Genomic DNA, 11,170 nt, shown 5'->3' on the forward strand with positions numbered 1-11,170 from the left:
GAGCCTGAACTCACAAACCATGAGATATTGACCTGAGCTAAAGTCAGACACTTAACCAACTTAGCCATCCGGGCTCCCCTAAAGATCTTTCCATTTATTTGTTTCTTCTTCAATTTCTTTCATCAGTGTCTTATAGTTTTCAGTGTACAGGTCTTTGGCCAGCAGGAGCTATTTTCTGTTTGGTTGGTACCTGTCTGAGCTGTGGTAAGCTCAGCTAAGCTTTTGGTAAGGACTGGTTTCCCACTAGGCTGTAGGGTGTTCCCACGGCCTCCTAAGCAGGGAGCTGGGAGTGGGCGCTGCCCTCAACTCCTAATGTGGAGGTTGGAGGGACCAGACAGACAAATTTGAAAAAGCAGGTGTATTTTTTGGTACATTTGATATTAAGCCTTTGGGGGAAATTTAGAAACATAAGTAAACATATAGCACAGGCACACTTTAAAAAGCTCATTTAGGGGCACCTGGGTGGCGCAGTCGGTTAAGCGTCCGACTTCAGCCAGGTCACGATCTCGCGGTCCGTGAGTTCGAGCCCCGCGTCAGGCTCTGGGCTGATGGCTCAGAGCCTGGAGCCTGTTTCCGATTCTGTGTCTCCCTCTCTCTCTGCCCTTCCCCCGTTCATGCTCTGTCTCTCTGTCCCAAAAATAAATAAACGTTGGAAAAAAAATTAAAAAAAAAAAAAGTTCATTTAATCATTCGTTAAGCAAATACTATTTGCATTAGGCACCCCATAGATGCTGGGGTCACAGAAGTGCGCAAAACAGATGGTGCCCTCCCTTGTGGAGCTGACATTCTGGTGGCAGAAGCAGGCAATAGCAGGAAACATCATAAATAAGGACATTGAGGGGTATGTTAGGTGGGAAGTACTGGGAAAAACAAAAAGGTGGGCTGGGTAGGGCGATTAGAGTGGCAGAGACGCAAGGTGACTGGTTGAATCATTAAATGAGATTCCAAAGAGGCCCCACTGGAACGGTGAGATTTAGCCAAGACTTGAAGGAGGTGAGGAGCTAGTGACACCAAGATTGAGGGGCAGGGTGTGAGTCAGGTCCGGGTGCCCAGGGAGCAGCTAGTGCAGTGGGATGGGTGGGGGCAGGGGGGACAAGGGGAGGTCAGAGAGGTTTGGGGTTGGGGAAAGGAAGGTGGATCATGTGGGGCCTTGGAGGCCACCATAAGGACTTCAGATTTTATTCTCGGACAAGAGGGAAGCCACTGGTGCGTTCTGAGAAGAGGTAAGATCAGCCAGGAGAACTCCTTCTAGTCCTGGTGCTGCCACACACCCGCCATGACCCTTGGGCATATCTTTGCTTTAGGGGTGAGATGAGTGGCTGGATTGGGGTGTTTCAAAGGCGTATTCTTAATTCCAAGGTGTTAGATGCAGACCACCCCAAGCAAACTCTTCACCAGTTTCTCTATCACAGAAAGTGCCATGGCTCCCTGGCTAACATTTCATTTTCCTCACTGTCCTTTCCCAGTTTGCCCCAGAGGCAAACCCAGGTCCCCAGGTGCATCTGGAAATGAGAGCCAGGGGCACTGGGAGAGATGGCCGAATTCCTTGGCTCGCCCATGGGAGCTGAGTGCAGCTCTTTCCAAGGCAATGACTTCTCCTGGCTGGAACCAACAGTAGAGCGGTCTCCACGGTGAGTCACGCCCATGGTCTGCTCCCAACAACCCCTACTGGGCTGGCAGGATTGCGATAGGGATAGGAAACAAGTGACAGGCCTGGATGAGCCTTCTGGGAGGACAGCAGGAGGAGGCAGGCAGTGCTCTTTCCTGGGCAGGGTGGCCGGATTTGGGTGCAGTGTCAGTGACAGGCCATCAGGAGGAGGCTGGGGCAGCCTGCCTGTCACCGGAAGTGCATCTCTAAGGGTATCAGAGACAAACACCTCAGTCAGGAGACACCCTCCTTTCACGTCTGACTGCCAGGAGCAGGTGCCAAAGATTCTTTTGATGCAGGATTGTTAGAAGGGAGGAATTTCCTTTTTCTTGGCAGAGGGAGTATGAAAGTTAGAACAGGAGTGTTCAGGGCCCCTTTCTCCCCCACTATCTCCCTGCCCAGCTCTGGCCTTGCAGTGGGGACAGGCCATTTCCACCTTTGCTTCTGTGTCCCTACCACCTCCAACAAACCATCGCTTCTGCTTCTCCTCCATTGCCAGCTGGCAGGTCCCCATTAGCCCGGTTTCAAGAGCTGGAAGTAAAACAATGTCATCCAGGCAATGGTTTTGAAACTCATGCCTATCAGTGGGCATGGCTGCTAGGCCTGTATAAGAAGAGAGTCCAACTGAAGGAACAGATTAACTACTGAGTTTGGACTAGTGGATCCATAGCTTTCCTAAAGCACATGCCAACTTTTCTGCATTTAAAAAAAAAAAATCAGGTTTATGAGGCACCTGGGTGGTTCAATTGGCTAAGCGTCTGACTTCAGCTCAGGTCATAATCTCACGGTCCGTGAGTTCGAGCCCCATGTTGGGCTCTGTGCTGACAGCTCAGAGCCTGGAGCCTGTTTCAGATTCTGTGTCTCCCTCTCTCTCTCTGCCCCTCCCCTGCTCATGCTCTGTCTCTCTCTGTCTCAAAAATAAACATTAAAATTTTTTTTAAAAAGTCAGGTTTATTGAGGTATCATTTACATAGAGTAAAATTGATCTTTTTAGCTGTATATATTTCACCAAGTTTTGACAAATGTAAATCATCATGAAACCACCATCACTGATAAAATATAGAATATTTCCATCATCCTCATGCCCCTTTGTATTCAATCTCCTTTCACCCCCTGACTCGGCCAGGAGTATTTTTCCTGTATCAGATGGAATCACATGCTTCCTTTTCTCTAAATGTCTTAGTGTCTGTCTTCTTTCAGTTAACATTATGTTTTTGACAATCATCCAAGTTGTTGTATCACTAATTCTTCCTTTTATTGTTGTGGAGGGCCATCACTCTATTTTTTTTTTAATTTTTATTTTTATATTATTTTATTTTTATTTTATTTTCTAAAATTTACATACAAATTAGTTAGCATATAGTGCAACAATGATTTCAGGAGTAGATTCCTTAATGCCCTTTACCCATTTAGCCCATCCCCCCTCCCATCCCCCCTCCAGTAACCCTCAGTTTGTTCTTCATATTTATGAGTCTCTTATGTTTTGTCCTCCTCCCTGTTTTTATATTATTTTTGTTTCCCTTCCCTTATGTTCATCTGTTTTGTCTCTTAAAGTCCTCATATGAGTGAAGTCATATGATATTTGTCTTTCTCTGACTGACTAATTTCACTTAGCATAATACCCTCCAGTTCCGTCCACGTAGTTGCAAATGGCAAGATTTCATTCTTTTTGATTGCTGAGTAATACTCCATTGTTTATATATATATATATATATATATATATATATATGACAGCTTCTTTAACCATTCATCCATTGATGGACATTTGGGCTCTTTCCATACTTTGGCTATTGTTGATATAGCCAAACATATCATGTATCATGTTATAGCCCTGCTGTAAACATGGGGGTGCATGTGTCCCTTCGAAATAGCACACCTGTATCCCTTAGATAAATACCTAGTAGTGCAATTGCTGGATCATAGGGTAGTTCTATTTTTAGTTTTTGAGGAACCTCCATCTTGTTTTCCAGAGTGGCTGTGCCAGCTTGCATTCCCACCAGCAGTGCAAAAGAGATCCTCTTTTTCCACATCCTCACCAACATCTGTTGTTGCCCGAGTTGTTAATGTTAGCCATTCTGACAGGTGTAAGGTGGTATCTCATTGTGGTTTTGATTTGTATTTCTCTGATGATGAGTGATGTTGAGCATTTTTTCATGTGTCCCTCGGCCATCTGGATGTCTTCCTTGGAGAAGTCTCTATTCATGTCTTTTGCCCATGTCTTCACTGGATTATTTGTTTTTTGGGTATTGAGTTTGATAAGTTCTTTATAGATTTTGGATACTAACCCTTTATTGTATATGACATTTGTAAATATCTTCTCCCATTCTGTAGTATGCCTTGTAGTTTTGTTGATTGTTTTGTTCACCATGTAGAAGCTTTTTATCTTGATGAGATCCCAATAGTCCATTTCTACTCTTGTTTCCCTTGCCTCTGAGACGTGTTGAATAAGAAATTGCTGCGGCCAAGATCAAAGCAGTTTTTGCCTGCTTTCTCCTCAAAGATTTTGATGGCTTCCTGTCTTACACTGAGGTCTTCATCCATTTTGAGTTTATTTTTGTGTATGGTGTAAGAAAGTCATCCAGGTTCATTCTTCTGCATGTCGCTGTCAGGTTTTCCCAGCACCACTTGCTGAAGAGACTGTCTTGATTCCATTGGATATTCTTTCCTGCTTTGTCAAAGATTAGTTGGCCATAGGTTTGTGGGTCCATTTCTGGGTTCTCTATTCTGTTCCATTGATCTGAGTGTCTGTTCTTGTGCCAGTACCATACTGTCTTGATAGTAGCTTTGTAGTATAGCTTGAAGTCCAGGATTGTGATGCCTCCTGCTTTGGTTTTCTTTTTCAAGATTGCTTTGGCTATTCGGGGTCTTTTCTGGTTCCATACAAATTTTAGGATTATTTGTTCTAGCTCTGTGAAGAATGCTGGTGTTATTTTGATAGGGATTACATTGAATATGTAGATTGCTTTGGGTGGTATCGACATTTTAACAATATTTGTTCTTCCTATCCAGGAGCATGGAATCTTTTTCCGTTTCTTTGTGTGTGTCTTCTTCAATTTCTTTCATAAGCTTTCTATAGTTTTCAGTGTATAGATTTTTCACCTCCTTGATTAGATTTATTCCTAGGTATTTCATGGTTTTTTGTGCAACTGTAAATGGGATTGATTCCTTGATTTCTCTTCCTGTTGCTTCATTGTTGGTGTATAGGAATGCAACTGATTTCTGTGCATTGATTTTATATCCTGCAACTTTGCTGAATTCATGAATCAGTTGTAGCAGTTTTTTGGTGAAATCTTTAGGGTTTTCCATATAGAGTATCATGTCATCTGTGAATAGTGAAAGTTTGACCTCCTCCTGGCCGATTGGGATGCCTGTTATTTCTTTGTGTCGTCTGATTGCAGAGGCTAAGACTTCCAATACTATGTTGAATAACAGTGGTGAGAGTGGACATCCCTGTCTTGTTCCTGACCTTAAGGGGAAAGCTCTCAGTTTTTCCCCATTGAGGATGATATCAGTGTTGGATCATTCATTTATGGCTTTTATGATCTCAAGGTATGATCCTTCTATCCCTACTTTCTTGAAGGTTTTTATCAAGAAAGGATTCTGTATTTTGTCAACTGCTTTCTCTGCATCTATTGAGAGGATCATATGGTTCTTGTCCTTTTTACTTTTTATTGAAGTAAAATATATATAACCTAAGATTTGCCCTTTTAACCATTTTAAGGGTACAATTCAGTGGCATTAATTACACTCGTATATTGTGCAACATTCACCACTATTTCAAAATATTTCTAAAACTTCATCACCCCAAACAGATACTCTGTATGCATTAAGCAATAGCTCTTCCTGACTCCCATCACCTCAAATCCACTTTGTTTCCATGAATTTCCCTATTCTACACATTTTTAAATAAAATATTTTTATGTTATTTATTTATTTTTAAAATTTTGAAAATGTTTATTCATTTTTTTTGAGAGACAGAGAGACAGAGTGTGAGTGGGGGAGGGGCAGAGAAACAGGGAGACAGAATCCAAAACAGGCTCCAGGCTCTGAACTGTCAGCACAGAGCCCAAAGCAGGACTCGAATTCATGAACTGTGAGATCATGACCTGAGCCGAAGTCGGACGCTTAACTGACCAAGCCACCCATTTGGATCGTTTCCACGTTTCAACTATTGTGAATAATGCCGCTGTGAACATTGGCATACAAGGATCTGCCTGAGTTCCTCTTTTCTTTCTTTTTTTTTTTTTCAACGTTTTTATTTATTTTTGGGACAGAGAGAGACAGAGCATGAACGGGGAGGGGCAGAGAGAGAGGGAGACACAGAATCGGAAACAGGCTCCAGGCTCTGAGCCATCAGCCCAGAGCCTGACGCGGGGCTCGAACTCACGGACCGCGAGATCGTGACCTGGCTGAAGTCGGATGCTTAACCGACTGCGCCACCCAGGCGCCCCTGAGTTCCTCTTTTCAATTGTTTTTTAAAGTACATACATAGGAGTGGAACTTCCAGGTCATATGGTAATTCTTTGTGTAACTTTTTGGGGAACTGCCAGATTTTGTCCACTGTAGCTATATCATTTAACATTCCCACCAGCAAAGCATGAGGGTTCCAATTTCTCCCCATTCTTGCCAACTCTTATTTTCCATTAAAAAAATTATGGCCATTCTAGTAGGTGCAAAACAGTGTCTCATTGTGGTTTTGATTGCATCCTAGTGACTAATGATGTTGACCATCTTTTCATGTGCTTATTGGCCATCTGTGTATCTTCTTTGCAGAAACATTTGCTCAAGTCTTTTGCCCATTTTTAATTGAGTTGTAGGAGGTGTTTTTTTCTTATTCTGGTTATTAAACCCTTACCAGATCAGTTATTTGCAAATATTTCCTCCCTTTCTGTGGGTTGTTTTTTTCATGCTCTTGATAGAATCCTTTGACATGCATAGTTTTTAATTTTGATGAAGTTCAATTTACCTGTATTGTTCATGGTGAATAATATTTTAAAGATGCTGCTGAATTTGGTTTGATAGTATTTGGCAAGAATTTTTGCATCTATATTAAGAGGAGATAGTGGTCTGTAGTTCTCTTTTCTTGTGATGTCTTCATCTAGCTTGGTAATGCTGACTTCATAGAATGAGTCAGCAAGTATCCCTCCTCTTCATTTTTTGGGGATGAGTTTGAGAAGAATTGGTATTTATTCTTCTTTAAATATACAGTAGAATTAACCAATGAAGCTATCCGTTCTTTCTTTATTTGAAGGTTTTTAACTTTTGATTAAATCTCCTTACTACTTTTAGGCTTACTTAGATTTTCTATTTATTTTTTTTCTAAATTTTTTAAATCTTTATTTATTTTTGAGATAGAGACAGAGACAGAATGTAAGCAGGGATGGGAGAGGGGCAGAGAGAAAAGGAGACACAGAACTCGAAGCGGGCTCCAGGCTCTGTGCTGATAGCTCCAACTCACAAACTGTGAGATTATGACCTGAGCCACAGTCAGACACTTAACTTACTGAGCCACCCAGGTGCCCCTAGATTTTCTACTTCTTCATGATTTAGTTCTGGTAGTGCTTTTCGAAATCTGTTTAATCTAGGTTATCTAATTTGTTTTATTTCTGTAAAATCAGTAGTAATGTTCCCACTTTGTCAATTTTGCTAATATTTTGAAAAGCCAACTTTTGGTTTCCTTGGTTTTCTTTTTGGTTTTTCCACTCTCTATTTTATTCTTCTCTAATCTTTATTATTTCCTTCCTTGTAAGGCATCTTAAACTTTAGTCCCAGAAGTTGTTTTTCTTTTTCTAGTTTGTACAACACACCTTAAATCATAAGGTTAGGTTTTTGAGATCTTTTCTCTTTTTTAATGTAAGCACTTACAGCTATGAGCTTCCCTCTTAGCTTGGCTTTAGTGATCCTCTTTGTCACTGTGTACTGTAAGTTTTGGTATTTGTGTACTTGTCTTCATTTCCCTTGAGATTTCTTCTTTGATCCATTGGTTAAGAGTGTGTTGTTTAAGGGGTGCCTGGGTAGCTCAGTCGGTTGTCTGTCTCTTGATTTTGGTTCAGCTCATGATTTCACAGTCATGAGACTGAGCCCGTATCAGGCTCTGCACTGAGTGTAGAGCTTGCTTAAGATTCTCTCTCCCTCTGCCCCTTTCTTTCCCCTTCTCTCTCTCACAAAAAAAAAAGTGTTTAATTTCTATGTATTTGTGGATTTTCCAGTTTACTTCTGTTATTGGTTTCTAATTTCATTCCATTGTGATTGGAAAAGATACTTTGTATGATTTCAGTCTTTTAAAATTTATTACGACTTGTTTTGTGGCCTAGAATATGGTCCATCCTGGAGACTGCTCCCATGTGCCTTGAGAAAAATGAATTTCCTGCTGTTTTTGAGTGGAGTGTTCTGTGTATGTTAGGTGCAATTGGGTTATAGTGTCATTCAAATCCTCTATTTTCTCATCAATCTTTTGTCTAGTTATTCTACCCATTATTGAAAGAGGGGTATAGAAATCTCTAATTATTATTGTAGGGTCATCTATTCATCCCTTCAATTCTGCCCATGTTTGCTTCACATATTTATGAGCTCTGATGTTTAGTGCATATATGTTTATAATTGTTATATCTTCCAGGGGAATTAATTTGTTTATGAATATAATGTCCTTCTTACATTCAACACAATCCCTATCAAAATAACACCAGCATTTTTCACAGAGCTAGAAAAAAACAATTCTAAAATTTGTATGGAGCAAGAAAAGACCCTGAATAGCCAAAGTAATGTTGCAAAAGAAAAACAAAGTGGGAGACATCACAATCCCAGACTTCAAGATGTATCACAAAGCTGTAATCATCAAGAAAATATGGTACTGGCACAGAAACAGACACATAGATCAATGGAACAGAATAGAGAATCCTGAAAAAGACCCACAAGTATATGGTCAACTCATCTTCAACAAAGCAGGAAAGAATATCCAATGGAAAAAAAGATAGTCTTTTCAACAAATGGTGTTGAGAAAACTAGACAGTGACATACAGAACCGTGAAACTGGACCACTTTCTTACACCATCCACAAAAATAAATTCAAAATGGATGAAATACCTAAATGTTGACATAGGAAGCAATCAAAATCCTAGAGGAAAACATAGGCAGCAACCTTTTTGACCCTGGCTGCAGCAACATCTTACTACACACATCATCAGCAGCAAAGGAAACAAAAGCAAAAATGAACTATTCAGACTTCATCAAGATGAAAAGCTTCTACACGGTGAAGGAAAAAATCAACAAAACTAAAAGGCAACCTATGGAATGGGAGAATATATTTTCAAATGACATATCAAATAAAGGGTTAGTATCCACAATCTATAAAGAATTTATCAAACTCAACACCCCAAACATGAATAATCCAGTTAAAAATTGGGCAGAGGACATGAACAGTTATTTATCCAAGGAAGACATACAAATGGCTAACAGACACATGAAAAAATGCTTAACATCACTCATCATCAGGGAAATACAAATCAAAACCACAGTGAGATACCACTTCCTACCTGCCAGAATTGCTAACATTAACAACCCAGGACATAGCAGATGCTGGCAAGGATGTGGAGAAATGGGAATCCTATTACACTGTTGGTGGGAATGCAAACTGGTGCAGCCACTCTGGAAAACAGTGTGCAGTTTCCTCAAAAAGTTAAAAACAGAACTACCCTATGACCCAGCAATTGCACTACTAGGTATTTACCCAAAGAATACAAAAATACTGATTTGAAGGGGCACATGCACCCCAATGTTCATAGCAGCACTATCAACAATAGCCAAATTATGGAAAGAACCCAAATGTCCATTGGATAAAGAGAAGGTGATGTACACACACACACACACACACACACACACACAGGAATATTACTCAGCCATCAAAAAGAATGAAATCTTGCCATTTGCAATGACATGCGGATGGAACGTATATTATGCTAAGTGAAATAAGTCAGTCAGAGAAAGAAAAATACCATGTGATTTCACTCATATGTGTAATTTATGAAACAGAACAGAGGAACATAGAGGAAGGGAAGGAATAAGATAAAAACAGAGAGGAAGGTGAAAACCATAAGAGACCCTTAACCATAGAAAACAGACTGAGGATTCCTGGAGGGGAGGTGGGTTGGGGGTAGGCTAAATGGGTGATAGACATTAAGGAGGGCACTTGTGATGAGCCCTGGGCATTCTTTGTAAATGATGGATCACTAAATTCCTTCCTTGTCTCTTGTAACTTTGATTTAAAGTCTATCTTGTTGTTGGATGGGTGCTTGGGTGGCTGTTAGTTGAGCATTGGGCTCTTGACTTTGGCTCAGGTCATGATCCCAGGGCTGTGGGATTGATCCCCACGTTGAGCTCTGCACTGAGCATGGAGCCTGCTTAAGATTCTTTCTTGTTTTCCCTCTCCCCGCTCCCTCTCTCACTCAAATTAAAAAAAAAAAAAGTCTATTTTGTCTGATATTAGTATAGCCATACTTGCTCCCTTTTGGTTACTATTTGTATAGGATGTTGTTTCTAACCTTTCACTTTCTACCTATTTGTGTCCTTAGATAAAGTGAGTTTCTTGTAGACAGCATACGTTTGGATCATGACTTTTATCCATCTGCCTGTCTTAGTCAATTTGGGCTACTATAACAAAATACCTTAGAACTGATGCTTTAAAAACAATAGAAATTTATTTCTCACAGTTCTGGAGGCTGAGAAGTCCAAGATCAAGGTGCTGGCAGACTTGGTCCTGGTGAGGGTCTATTTACTAGTTCATAGTTGGCATGTTCTCACTGTGTCCTCAGGGCGGAAGGGTTGAGGGGGATCTCTGGGGTCTGTTTTATAATGTCTCTAAACTCATTAATGAAGGCTACACCTTCATGACATAATCATCTCCCAAAGGCCACACCTGAGAATACCATCACATTACAAGTTAAATGTCAATATACAAATTTTGGGGGCACACAAACATTCTGTCTATAGCACAGCCTATCTATGCCTTTTGGCTGGGGAGTTTAATTCATTTACATTTAAAGTAATCATTGATAACAAAAGGACTTGATCTCTGCCATTTAGTTGTTTTCTGTATATTTATGTGTTTTTTGTCCCCCAACTGCTCCATTATTGCCCTTTTTGATATTTAGTTGATTTTTAATTTTTTCTAGTACACTACTTTGATTCCCTTTTTCCCCTTTTCTGTATACTTTTTAGTTATTGTCTTTGTGATTGCCTTGGGAATTACAATTAACCTCTTAAACTTTAACAAACTAGTTTCAATAATACCAACTTAGTTTCAATAGTATACAAATACTCTGCTCTTATATGTCTTTCTCCCTCCCCTTTATATTGCTGCTGTCACATTAATCTACATACATTTTTGCTTAATATCAGTTTATAATTTTTTATGTATTTGCCTTTTAAATCATATGGAAAAAGAGAGCAGTTACAAGCAAAAAGGAAAATAATACTGACTTTTGTATTTACCTATGCTGTTACCTTACCAGTGTTCATTATTTCTTC

This window comes from Puma concolor, chromosome D1 (genome assembly GCF_028749965.1).
Source record: "Puma concolor isolate L17-30 chromosome D1, mPumCon1.1.hap2, whole genome shotgun sequence".
Lineage (NCBI taxonomy): Eukaryota > Metazoa > Chordata > Mammalia > Carnivora > Felidae > Puma > Puma concolor.